The sequence below is a fragment of the Schistocerca gregaria genome, chromosome X, assembly GCF_023897955.1.
Source record: "Schistocerca gregaria isolate iqSchGreg1 chromosome X, iqSchGreg1.2, whole genome shotgun sequence".
NCBI lineage: Eukaryota > Metazoa > Arthropoda > Insecta > Orthoptera > Acrididae > Schistocerca > Schistocerca gregaria.
The window spans coordinates 348,265,127-348,279,244 of record NC_064931.1 but is presented as its reverse complement, the minus strand read 5'-3'; the positions used below and the strand labels follow the sequence as shown (position 1 = coordinate 348,279,244).

The window sequence follows — 14,118 nt, the reverse complement described above, 5'->3', positions numbered from 1 at the left end:
CCTAATTAATGGGGATAGGAATTTCCTCGCAAAATTTCCGCGCTGGACGACAAAAGACTAAAATATGGGTGCTCGGCGTTCAGAAGAATCTGTAGAGAGGGAGAATATTCCGTGGTTTCGAGAATATGATTCGCCTTCTGCAGTTACGAGGGAGGGGTGCCGAGCTTTGCTGCGAAACCAGCGGTGTAGAGAATGTGGTCTTCCGTTTTGAGTGCCCATGTTTCGATGGTCGCTCAGTATCAGCTTTTGTTAGTACAGACGGACTTGGTGTCTTTGCTCTCAGGAAATTCTATAGTTAGAACGGTTAGGCACTGTACTCTTGCGAACTTATACGATTCTGGACTTCGCCTCCGGGTAGGGATTTGTCGTTGAGTATGCATCGTTCAGTGACTGAGAGAACTTCTTCTGCCTTTACTTACGTTAAGACGTTATCTGAACTCCGTCCTTGTTGCTGGGGGTACGCGTTTCTCGTCTGTAGAACACAGAGAAGAAAAGACAGTATTAGATTATACCTGCAGCCGTGTAGAACGAAATCAGAATTAATCTGATACCTTCAGCTGCTCATAGGCGTTGATATATATATATATATATATATATATATATATATATATATATATATATAATGTGTGCCCCGACCGGGACTCGAACCCGGGATCTCCTGCTTACATGGCAAACGCTCTTTCCATCTGAGCCACCGAGGGCACAGCGATTAGTGCGACTGCAGGGACTATCTCGCGCACGCCTCCCGCGAGACCCACATTCTCACCTTGTATGTCCACACACTACATTCGTAGTGCCCCACTCCAACACACTCATTACTCGTGGAAGACATTGTTACCAAGTGCCGTAAGGCAGCAGGTCATCAATGGTGTCTGTTCTTTCGGACCTGTCCCTAAGGACATATAAGCATATACTTCTGACCATACCGGCGTGACCTTCTGCTTCTGTGCGGATGCACTCGTATTCCCTGAACTCTTACGGGAGTTGGTAAGAATGTCTTCCACGTGTAATGAGTGAGACGGCTGGTGACTGTTCGGAGATGTATCCATGTATCTTTAAGTTTTATTTATTAATGCTTTCAGTGTAGTGCTCGGCATCACACGTATGACTATGTGAGAATTTTGGGTGGACTCTTAAGTTAGGAATTGCATTTGCTTATACATCTGATAATCTTTACGTCTTCCCCGCTCCCTTCTCCCACTACTTCGCACCTTCTCCCCCTCCTACCCGCCAGCTAATCTTTCCGTGGTATGATCAAAATTTCCATTGTTCATTTAAAATTAGATAAGACTGTCTTGTACATTAAATATCGTTGAATGATGTGGAGCCTAAAACATAAAATTTGCAGTATTCTCCGCTGGAACAATTCGAAAAAAACAGTTTATCGAGCAACAAGTTGGACGATAAACACTGCTTCAGTCCGCTTGGTGTGGTCTCATTTTCCCAGGTGCAATTTGTTCTAGGTAATTTTCATTTACTGTTTAGACTGCAACCAGTGACATTGTTTACTTGCTTATTTCCTGCAAAGCGCTTCGAGCTTAAATTCATGAACTGTCACACATTACATTTTACAGCAGTGGATATGTAGCATGATTATACCGATACAGCAGTTAATGTTAAATTAAAACTACAGAGCTGCTGGGGTAATGTACGACATTAAACGCTTATTTCGCAGAGCAGGGAGATTACACAGGCACGGCGCGATTTCAGTCGCCGCATTTACGACAGATTCCAACACAAGCATTGGTGGCAGTGGGATTTGGTAAATTCTTCATTCCTGTTAGGCGCTTATGAAGACACTCTGTGACACGGATATTCAATATGAAAATCACAAGCAATTAAAAGTACGGAGACATACTTGTGAAACAGATTTCTCGCCTGAACTTTTTCATTGCCATACCTAATATAGACGTTAGACTCTTAAAAAGAGTATAATTCCCACGACGTACGTGACATATTCAGGAAAAGGTGCCTGTACTACACATACAGACATGAATAAGGAAGATCAGAGACTGCTGGGTAAATTCCAATATGATAGTTTCAGGCAATGGATACCGTTTCATGACAGTAAACATTAAAATGATAGAGAATGCTAATGATTACGGAGGTAGGGTCCTGCTCTGAGCAAACTCATTATTTCTTGTTTAACATCCATAGACGCATTAGTGAAATTTCATCATCATCTTTGGGTTTATTTTTTCAAATAGAAAATGTAACGGGTGGCAATGATAAAACTAGCTCCTGTAAGTACAAAGGAAATGCAGGAAATTACAGACATGAAGAACTGAAATGGCACTACCATTTATTTACAGTGAAAAATACAGTGAAAACACATTTATAGAAAACACTGAAAGTGACCCCCCCACATCATCAATACGCAGCTGTGCACGTCTACGCATACTCAGATACACCCAGCGTAAAGTTCGGACTTCGATGACGGCAATTTCACTGCTGATGTTGTCCTTCAGTTTCTGTTTCGTAGACCTTGCTCCTAAAGTGTCCCCATAGGAAAAAACCACGTGTTACTAGATGCGGCGAACGTGGTGGCCATAAAATGTTTGACAGTTCGTTCCTCATGGACGCGTTCCAGGAATGCCTTACTGCGCGTGGCATGTTGTCCCATCTTGCTGGAAGAAGCAGTATTGTCTTTCAAATGCAGTGGGTTGAGCACAAAATGTATCAAAAATTTCCGTATAAGCAACCATGTTGAGGGTAGTGTCAAAAATATCGATCCAATTATGCGAACTCCTATTAGACCGCATCAAACGCTGATTTTTTCATCATGGAGCTGTTGCTCACACATATTGTTAAGGTTCTCCGTTGTCCAGTACCTCGTGTACTGTGAATTCACATGACCGGAAAGACGACACTGTGCTTCATCACTCATGATGGAATGGAAATGGTCTAACAAACCATCGTTGAAGTTATTCAACAGCCACGTGCAAGGATCTACATGTTTTTGACTGTCATCTTCTCGTAAGTGCTGCACGGCAGTCATACGATGTGGCTTCAGATTAAGACTTTTCAATATCTCGTCCTACTACAGGCTCCTGTTGAGCCAGTTTACATGTTGACTCCTCTGAGCTCTGAATAATTCTTTCCCGAAAGTCTGCAATAACTTCTGGTGTTCGAGCTGAGGAATTCTTTGTCCTTTTCCATTTTGCACAGATCCGTAGGTGCACCAATTTTTGTGCAGATTTTATATAGCTCTCTTTGCTGGTAGTCCTCTATCCGGATAGTTGACCGAGAAAATTTTGCGACTTTCCTTAATCAATCTGTTTTCACATATTCTTCCACAATTTCAATTCTTCCTTCTATCGAGAAAGTCATTTTGCAGGCCGCAAAGTGGAATGTTATCTTTATTAATGAAATAAGCTGATATACTGCCAGAATGCTAACAGTCGATCGTTGGATAAAACTGTCCATTGTTGTAACTGTTTTCTCTGTTTCAGAAGTCGAAATATTGCATTCGCATTCAAAGGGGAGGTGGGCTACTTTTAAATACGCCACCATGTATAATTTGCGAGATAATACACACAGTTTGACACAATGGTATTGATATTCATAACATTATTAACAGAACACTTAGCGGATGCTTTATAACACACGTTCGCCTTGTAACCAAGTCGTCAGCGCGACCGAATTCCATCGGAGGATCCAGTTCCTATTTCCGATACTGCCAGAGAGTTTTCCTTGGTGGGTGGACTGGCGTGAGATGCACTCACAAGAGTAAGGTTTCATATCTTTTATGGGATCCGTAAACGCATAATTTCCTTGGAATCCAGAAAAGACATCTTCCTTGAGAGCACAGTAGTTGTATTCGATAGCGAAATGGATTCTGCTGTTTTTCCCTTTTTTCCGCATTGAAATTGGTAAGAATAGGATCTTTAATAAGGCAAGCTGAAAAGCAAAGTAGGAAAATAAAATTCTTAAGCAACTTGTATTAGCAAGGAAGTTGAAGTTTTAATCCTTGTCACATCATAATGGCACTTTCACTCATTCTGTTACATGTCCTCATTTTCTTTCGAAGAATTCCATGGATGGTGCTTCTCATATAAACATTCGAAGCAAATATTCTCGCAACACTAAGAACATTTAATGTATGTAATCTTCGCACAACTGATCGTTTCTTCCAGAAAACGGTTTTGGCTTATATTTTAAAACTTCTTTTTTTCCAGAATTACCGTACGGTAACATCGCCTGAAGAAACGATGCTGAAAATTGACCGTGAATGATAGTATGAATCGTTATTGCATCCGCGCCGTTGTGCAAATTCCACTAGATATCCAGACGCACACTGCAATTTTAATTCTTTACTAATCCAAGTCGTTTGAGAAATTTATATGCCTACCTTCTCATTATTCCTTATCGATCTATTTACCGTAAGGATCCTCCTATTCACATAAATTACGATAAAAAAACTAAAAAACTGCACAATGTATTTGGTGAGCAAAAAAAAAACAAAAGTTCTCTTCTTTTATAGTCAGATGCCTTGGTTGCTACACGAGCCGCGCTTTCGCTTAACAGCGTTTACCTTATGGGTACCTGAGGACAGTCGTTCTTCTATCGATCGAAAAAACACCCGTCGGCACAGTGGGGGTTCTTACATTACTTTTGGGGGAGGCCGAGTTGATGTTATATCACATAAAGAATATTAGATAACTTTATTGCAACTTGAACAAGATGAAATACTTAACTTTGATACAATCAATTGTCACAGGAGTGTCATGTGTATTTATTACTGCCACTGAAAACAGAGATACCACTTCACACAGTACAAGATAATAGTCTCTTTTCTCAAAGTAAAATTGAGTATAAATTTTTCTGCAGGGTCTTTCTAATGCAACTATCGTGCAGCTGGCGGTAGTGAGGTGATGCTGTGATCTTGGGCGATGATTGCAGACTGAGCCGATCGGCACTCCACTCTGACGTACACTGAGCTAAGAAATGTCATGGGATAGCGATTGTACATGTACACATGGCGGTAGTATCGCATACAGCAGGTATAAACGGGCACTGCATTGGCGGAGCTGTTATCTGTAATCAAGTGATCCATGAGAAAAGGTGTTGTACGTGATTAAGAACGCAAGACAGGAATTAACAGACCTTGAACGCGGAATGGTAGTTGGAGCTACACGCATGGGACATTCCATTTTGGCAGTCGTTAGGAAACCTAATATTCCTTGATCCACAACGTCAAGAGTGTGCTGAGAATACCACATTTCAAGCATTACCTCTTACCACAGACAAAGCTGTGGGCGACTGTCTTCACTTACCGACCGAGAGCAGAACGTTTGCGTGGAGGTGTTAGTGCTAACAGAGATGCAATACTGAGTGAAATAACCGCAACATACAATGTGGGACATACGAGAAACGTATCCGTTTGGACAGCGAAGCGAAATTTGGCGTTAGTGGGCTGTGGCAGGAGATGACTGACGCGAGTGGCTTTGCTAACAATATCGCCTGCAGCGCCTCTCCTGAGCGGTTCGGACCCTGGACGACTAGCCTCGTCAAATGAGATCCGGTTTCAATTGGTAAGAGCTGGTAGTAGGGTTCGGGTGTGGTGCAGATCCCACGAAGCCATGGACCCAAGTCGTCAACAACGCACTGTGCAAGCTGGTGGTGGCTCCATAATGGTGTGGTATGCGTCTACATGGAATGTACTGGATCTTCTGGTGCAACTGAACAGATTACTGACTGGGAATGGCTATGTTCGGCTATCTGGAGACCATTTGCAGCCATTCATGAGCTTCATGTTCCCAAAGAACAATGAAATTTTTGTGGATGACAATGCACCCTGTCACTGGGCCACAATTGTTCCCGACACGTTTGAAGAACGTTCTGGACAATTCGAGCAAATGATCTGGTCACACAGATCGACTGACATGGGACATAATCCAGAGGTCATTTTATGCACAAAATCCAGCACCGGCAACACTTCTGCAGTTATGGACGGCTATAGAGGCAGAATTGCTCAATATTTCTGTGGGTGACTTCCAGCGACTTATGTAGAGCATGCCAGGTGGAGCTGATACACTGCGCAGAGCAGAAGGATGTCCGACACTATATCAAGAAGTAGCCCATGACTTTTGTCACCTCTAATAGAAATACATGAAGAAATAACCAAGAGCAGTACAGAAGAGGTAGTGCAGCGTCATTAATAGTACGCACAAGCATATACTAATTTGACGTACGTAAGTGCAACACAACTTTCATCACCATCTACCAGGCACCAGTTGGCAACAGATAACACAGCTGCAGGTCAGCAGATGGCTACAAGTTGACGCTTCCAAACTTAGAACTGCGGTTGATTCAATACACCTAGCTGCCGCCGGTAGCCGTTCGACCTGCACGCATCGATGACAACTGCGACCGACGACACCACTACACAGCGACCATCAGCCAGAAGCAGTACAATCCGGTGGGTACAAACAAAATTTCAATTTACAAAATAAAGTGTGGCGATTTTGCAATTAAACGTCTAAAGGCAATCGTGGATTACACAAACTTTTAATCAGTTACAACGATGAAGTCATTTGCAGTTACTTACCATTAAGACACATAGTAATAGGTAGATATTTACGATATGTATATTTATAGTGTTTCATGACAGCCCCGTGATTATTCAATTAGCAATGATTTGTTTATTTGCTGATAAGCAAAATTTGCTCTCTGTTTAGCTTCCAAGTAAATGGTGAATATCAAATACACTGTATCGTTCTCTTTGAAGTTGGTACGTGTCACGTTTTTTGACGTTCATGTAATGTCTCGTGATGCTTTAACGTTTCACAATTGTTGCGCTTGGGTTCCGGCTGTTAGCATAGTTAAGCAAACACAGAGTTATGACTGCCGTTCTTTTTCATTTAAACCCTCTCTTACATTCATCTTACATATTATTTTTTCTTAATTACCATTAGTGTCGTATTAATCTTGAAACATTAATTCTTTATATTTCTGAACGATTAGGTACGTTTGTGCATCTCATTCTTTTTTGGGACTCGGACTTCTTATCCTTGTAGAATTTCTTCTGAATGACGGTCTCCAAGAGCATAGGAGCGGTTGCAATTTGTGTTAATGACACTACATTGAACTATGATTGGTCAGAACTCCCGTATAGTTCTCGATCCATAGCACACCACACGAAACAGCTACTTACCCATTCCACTTCAATCAGTAGATTTGATTTCTCGTTAACAAATTACTCGACTTTCGATCTCCGTTACACAGCATATGATGTCTCTTGCGATTCTGTCATCATAGAGCTCTCTCCAGAGACTTCAGACAAGAGATAGCTTAAAACATACATCGAAGCTCGATGTACTCTTCTTCATCATTGTTCATTAGGGTTCAATGAATCTTCTGCCTGGCATATTGCCGGGAGCTACAGTTGGCTATGGGGTCTCTTTGCACTTGACCTGACGTCACAACATCGGCTGCTGTGCCTCTATTCCACCCGTAGCAAACGAATTCCTCAAATAGAAGGTGCACAAAACCAAACATAGAAAATGTCTACAATACATAAGTGAAACTCGAGTCTGCACAGTAACATAATATAACATGAATCAACACAAGAAAAGCGCTATAACACCACATGTTTAGTGATTGACATACGTCATTCTGGAAGCGGAAACTTTAGCGTGATACAATCGTGCGTTTTTCACGGTTCTAAATCCCAAAATTTCTTCACCCTTTCATAACCACAAACACTTCATTCACGACTGGTTGATATTTTTTTTCTTTTTAATTTCAGTGTGTAAATAGTCACTTCAATAAAGACATACGTATAGAAACACCGAAGACCTGTAAACTACTTACATACAAATTAATCTTCATTTACTCTTGTAAACACCAAGAAGCTGGAGTTGAGAAATGAGGCTACACAGACATTGCAATGTCTCTCAACTAGTACCTGTAGTGGTAGGCATCGCATGTCGATGAGGCGACTTGCGCTGAGGAAGAGAAAAACCTATCTTCTGAAATTCATTATTAATAAACAGATTCGACATTAAAAGTAAATCTGGATGACTGTGACAATTACTAAAAAGATTGTCTTCCGTATGTAAACAAGTTGAGAGCAGATCCTCCTATAGCCCATACCACCTACTCTTACCCACCTACGTGTGTACTTGAAGGATGAGTGTCTAATTCATGTCATTGTGTTAGATCAAAGCAGTCTTTTCATTGACGATTTTTTAAATGCCGCTACGGGGAGGGACAATATAATACGAACACATTAGTGTAATTATCGTATTTCTGAAGGAGCGAGATGGCGCAGTGGCATGACAGAGTACTCGCATTCGGGAAGACTGAGTTTCAAAGCCCTGTCCAGCCGTCCAGGATTAGGTCTCCCGAGTTTCCCCCGAATAGCGCAAGCCAAATCTCGGGATACTTCCTCTCAAAAGGACACTGCAGATTTCTTTTCTATACATTTTTGTGCTCCGCTCCTAATGAGCACGACGCCGACGGGATGGCCCCCAATCTTCCTTCTTCGTTGCATTATGACATATCTTTCGATCTGCAAGAATCGAGATGCGTTCTGAAAACAACTCTCATGTAAACCCCATCATGCTCTGTTCGTACGCGAGACCCACGAAATCAGTCGATTCTGGCGCCCAGGTTGATGCTAATTCCTTGACTTCCGAATTCGTTCGATACGAGTACAGGTCCGCACTGCCGCCTATTGAACTAAATGAAAGAGTACGGAGTATCAGGCCAGTAGTTTAATTAGATTTAAGGGTCTCTAGCAAACAAAACACAGCATATCATTCTCAAAGAGGAGAAGGCTTCATACGTAAAAGAAACTTCGGATGTACACCAAAGGAGCGTTCTAGGACTACTACTTTACACAATTTTTATAAATGACCCAGTGTATAACGTCAGAAGTTATAGGAAACCTTTCGAAGCTGATGTTTTTATATAAACAGAAGTCACAACGCTAGAAAACCGTATAGAAATTGAGAAAGAGAATCGAAGCTTAGTGCATGGTTGTCAACTGACTTTCAACATAAAGAAATTTAAAGCATTGTGCACAAATCAGCAGATATACCTGTTATTATATGATTACACGATTGCAGAACAATCACAGGAAGCACTCACATCCTTAAAATGTCTAGGTCTATCAGTCGAGAGTGATTTAAAATGGAACGACCACATAAAACTTATCACGAATAAGTCAGATGATCGACTGACAAGTAGACCTACCCAAGCGATACACTTCGATCTTGAGCGGATTTTAGTATGTTATAGTGTAAAGCAATATAAGAGACATGCATTTTTTTATTTTTACCCATAGGGCCGTTAAGGGGGTGGTACAATCCCCTAGAAAGAACTGAGTTATATATTTCGGAATGAATAACGTGTGTCACCTGACATTACCGCTGGATATAATTCGTAAACCACATCAAATACTGACGAATCGATTTCACAGACCGAACGTGATGAGAGGGGCTAGTGTAATTGGTTAATACAAACCATAAAAAAATGCACGGAAGTATGTTTTTTAACACAAACCTACGTTTTTTTTAATGGAACCCCGTTAGTTTTGTTAGGACATCTGAACATATAAACAAATACGTAGTCAGTGCCGTTTGTTGCATTGTAAAATGTTAATTACATCCGGAGATATTGTAGCCTAAAGTTGACGCTTGAGTACCACTCCTCCGCTGTTCGATCGTGTGTATCGGAGAGCACCGAATTACGTAGGGATCCAAAGGGAAAGGTGATGGACCTTAGGTACAGAAGAGACTGGAACAACACATTACGTCCACATGCTAACACCTTTTTATTGGTCTTTTTCACTGACGCACATGTACATTACCATGAGGGGTGAGGTACACGTACACACGTGGTTTCTGTTTTCAATTACAGAGTGGAATAGAGTGTGTCCCGACATGTCAGGCCAATAGATATTCAATGTGGTGGCCATCATTTGCTGCACACAAATGAATGTCGTACACGCCGCAGTACATCTGGTGTAATGTCGCCGCAGGCTACCACAGTACGTTGTTTCATATCCTCTGGGGTTGTAGGCACATCACGCTACACATTCTCCTGTAACGTACCCCACAGAAAGAAGTTTAGATGTGTAAGATCAGGAGAATGGGCTGGCCAATTTATGCGTCCTCCACGTCCTATGAAACGCCCGTCGAACATCCTGTCAAGGGTCAGCCTAGTGTTAATTGCGGAATGTGCAGGTGCACCATTATGCTGATACCACATACGTCGACGCGTTTCCAGTGGGACATTTTCGAGCAACGTTGGCAGATCATTCTGTAGAAACGCGATATATGTTGTAGCTGTTGGGCCCCTGCAATGAAGTGAGGACTAATGAGGTGGTCGCCAATGATTCCGCACCATACATTTACAGTCCGCGGTCGCTGTCGCTCTACGTGTTTGAGCCAGCGAGGATTGTCCACGGACCAGTAATGCATGTTCCGTAGATTCACTGCCCCGTGGTTTGTGAAACCCGCTTCATCGGTAAACAGGTAGAGCTGCAACGCTTTCTCTGTTAATGCCCATTGACAGAATTGCACTCGATGATTAAAGTCATCACCATGTAATAGCTGATATAGCGACACATGAAACGGGTGAAAGCGGTGACGATGCAGTATGTGCAAGACACTACTTTGACTCAGTTCACCGGCTCTCGCAATGTCCCGTGTACTCATGTGTGGGTTCATGGCAACAGCAGCTAACACACCAACTGCACCCGTTTCTCCTGTGACGGGCCTGTTACAGACCCGTTTGCGTGTTACGACCATACCTGTTGCATACAGTTGGCGGTAGATGTTTTGCAATGTGCGGCACGTTGGATGCTGTCTGTCCGGGTACCGTTCTGCATACACCCTGCAGGCTTCAGCTGCATTTCGTCGACACTCGCCATTGATGAGTATCATCTCCGCCTTTTCAGAGTTCGAATACACCATGGTCACAGTTCTTACAACACTACACTATCACAGACGTCTGGTAATACGGTGTACTACAGTTGGTCTGCGTGCGGAGACGAATGCAGAATAACAATAGCAGCAAGCGCTACATGCGGACACTGAAACAGCCAGACCAAACCAAAACAGTGCACTACAGCCACACTCGTAAACACGGTCATCATCGTAAGGAATGTCCCTGCAGATGCTGCTCGCCGACCGTGGCCCGTGTTTGTTACAACACGTAACTGAACGTCGGAGGTTTCAAGCGTAAACTTTAGGTTACAATATCTCCGGATATAATTAACATTCTACAATGCAACAAACGGCACTGATTACGTATTTGTTTATATGTTCAGATGTGCTAACAAAACTAACGTGGTTCCATTTTTAAAAAAACGTAGGTTTGTGTTAAAAAACATACTTCCGTGTATTTTTTTTATGGTTTGTATTAAACAATTACACTAGCCCCTCTCCTCACGTTCGGTCTGTGGAATCGGATCGACTGTATTTGATGTGGTTTACGAAATATATCCAGCGGTAGCGTTAGGTAACTCACCCTATATATATATATATATATATATATATATATATATATATATATATATATATATATATATATATATATATATATATTGCGGTAGGTCACCATAAGAAACGTTACACTGTCTGCGGAGCTATGAACATAGTTTATTGTGTTATTATCCAAAGAGTTACAGCAAAAAAATACAATCTTTAAATGGAACAATAGTTGTTTCTATCACGCACTGGAATCAGTAACACCAGCTGTGTATGCATCAATTTAAATTACATTCCTATGACTTTTGGTTTGGGAGCTACAACCCTTCAAAGTTTCAGGGGCAGATAGCACATGCTGTACATATTACATGGCTGTGTGGTGGGTGATGCATGTTCTGGCGGTGGGAAGTTGATTTTAAATAAGATGTTCAAATGCGTGTCCATGTCCCTGAATGGACGATGCAGTGCGCCTTCTAAAGGATCTACGGACGAGATGTAACATTGCCGGTGTCATGGAGCAACATGAGACCTCGATGCGTCGTTTTAGTTCATCTGGGGATGTGGGGTCAGTGACATAAACACGATCCTTTCGATATCCCCACAAAAAGAAATCTCATGGTGTTAAATCGGGCGCCCAGCAATCACCAAGAGCTGTGGTATCATGTTGCTGAGCTGTGAATCACAATCAACAGCAAAGTTGCGACAGAATCTTCAATTCCAAGTCTGAAATGATGACGCGACCACATCACGGAATGTAAAATACAATGACATTAGAACAGCACCTTCCATCTCTATTTACAGATTTCGACAGATTTCCCCACAAATACCTGAATTTCCATCCTAAGAGAAGTAAATTCGATGTCAGGCCATATTCCGTAAAATAGAGGAAAAAACTTTAGCCCGTACACACCTCTAGGGAATTTTGTGTGTCGGAATGCTATCCTACCAAAATATGGTAAATGTTATTACCATAGATAATGCTCTAAAATGGCCACCTTCTAGCTTCACATCTTAAGTAACATAATTAGCAGATAAGTATTGGGCACATTCTGTAAGCGCTCAATCTCCCATTATAATTTGCTGATTTTTTTCTAAAAATTTCTGGACTAAGTTTGAAACTGAGAAATTAGTGCAGGGCAATATTTAAGAGAATTATATCAGTATTCCAAGTTAAACAACCAGGACAGCATGTTATTGCAAGAAATACACTCCTCTCCCAGGTTAAATAAGCAGCACACTGCAACAAATATATACTTATTCTACATCGCTGAAATATTAGTGTGACATCACTAGGTACTCGTAAATGAATGATGGAAAATACAAGTATGAACACCCACAACATGTAGCTATTTATATTAATTTGACATTCATTTTTCCTCCATAGTATACTACAGAATCCTGTAAAGATGAGGTTGGACAGCTGCACACTGCAATATTTATAACTATTGTTGACAAATAACTTAATCATTCGTTACTAAATAATGTCATAATAGTGACAAAAAACAATGATATAAACAAACCAATGGATAAACACCTCATATCACTTTTCTCACTACTTTTGTCCTTTCTTTTCCTTAGGTTCCAAAAGACGTGTAAATACGATGCTGTAAGAACTATGTACCGAGGTGCACAAAACTCTGCCAGTTTTATGGCTGCAAAACAGAATTCCAGCAATAGAGAGCTACCACGTTCATACGCCATGTATTGATAAGCCGACACAACCCAGCCAAAAGTGATCACAAGCACACGAAACTCCATCGGTAAGAAGGAGTTATATACTTTGCACCTGAGAGTCGCGGAATCACTGTCGCCCTGTTAACAGCTGAATTCTTCCCTCCACGTCCCTGCTCACTAAACGATACATACTCACTCCTAAAACGCCCATATATGATAGATAGGAGCCGCTGACAGGAAGGAGCCCTGTCAACAATAGCAGGTTGCAACTTATCAGAGCAACTAGTGGACACAGCGTGCAGACGATCAAAGTAATTTTATTCCATATGTGTCTCAATACCGAGAATATTTTCAGCGATTAGCCGTCATTAAAATCATTATTTCATAAGTAAGCAATTTCGATTACTGCGCTATTCCTCAGTTACCTACAAAGAAAAAGTGAACATGAATAAACAGTAAAATGTTAAGGTCACCGCACTGTGAACAAAAATCATTTTAAAACGGAATTTCACGTAGTCATTCGAAGCAGCAACCACAGGACAGTCTGGTTCAATATTCGTTTAATTAGTATATTTTAACAGGCAGATTAAAAAAATATAAGGAACAGCCTATACCCCCCCCCCCCCCCCCCCCCAGCATAACCCAGCATAGCAAACAGAGCTTCCCAACTATATCCTCCTGAGACGGTACCCCCATATATGCACATATTTATTCGCATATAACCCTGGCATTTTTTCTTATTGTAGTACCTTACAACACTTCATTTTACTATCAGACACATTCTACTGGACCCTAATGTCAGGAGTGCATTCCAGTCATAAAGCAGACCATATTTCAAGAACAGAGAAAATCATGAATGTCAAAGTGGGACATGGCTGTAAGAGTTTATTTTTGTTAAAAAATACTAACAGAATCCTGCTTTACAATGTCAGTAAGCTCTGCTTCATCTAACACTCCCATAGGTCCGTATTTCCTCTAAATGGTTTCTAACGCTTCCCTGCTA

At 41.5% G+C, this 14,118-nt stretch overlaps 1 non-coding gene across 1 annotated transcript; it reads right to left on the bottom strand.

The window, feature by feature from the left end:
- Window positions 1-627: 627 nt before the first annotated feature.
- On the bottom strand, window positions 628-702 carry Trnat-ugu (transfer RNA threonine (anticodon UGU)). The gene has a single exon. It is a non-coding gene; the product is annotated as a tRNA-Thr (tRNA).
- Between the last annotated feature and the right edge of the window lie 13,416 nt (window positions 703-14,118).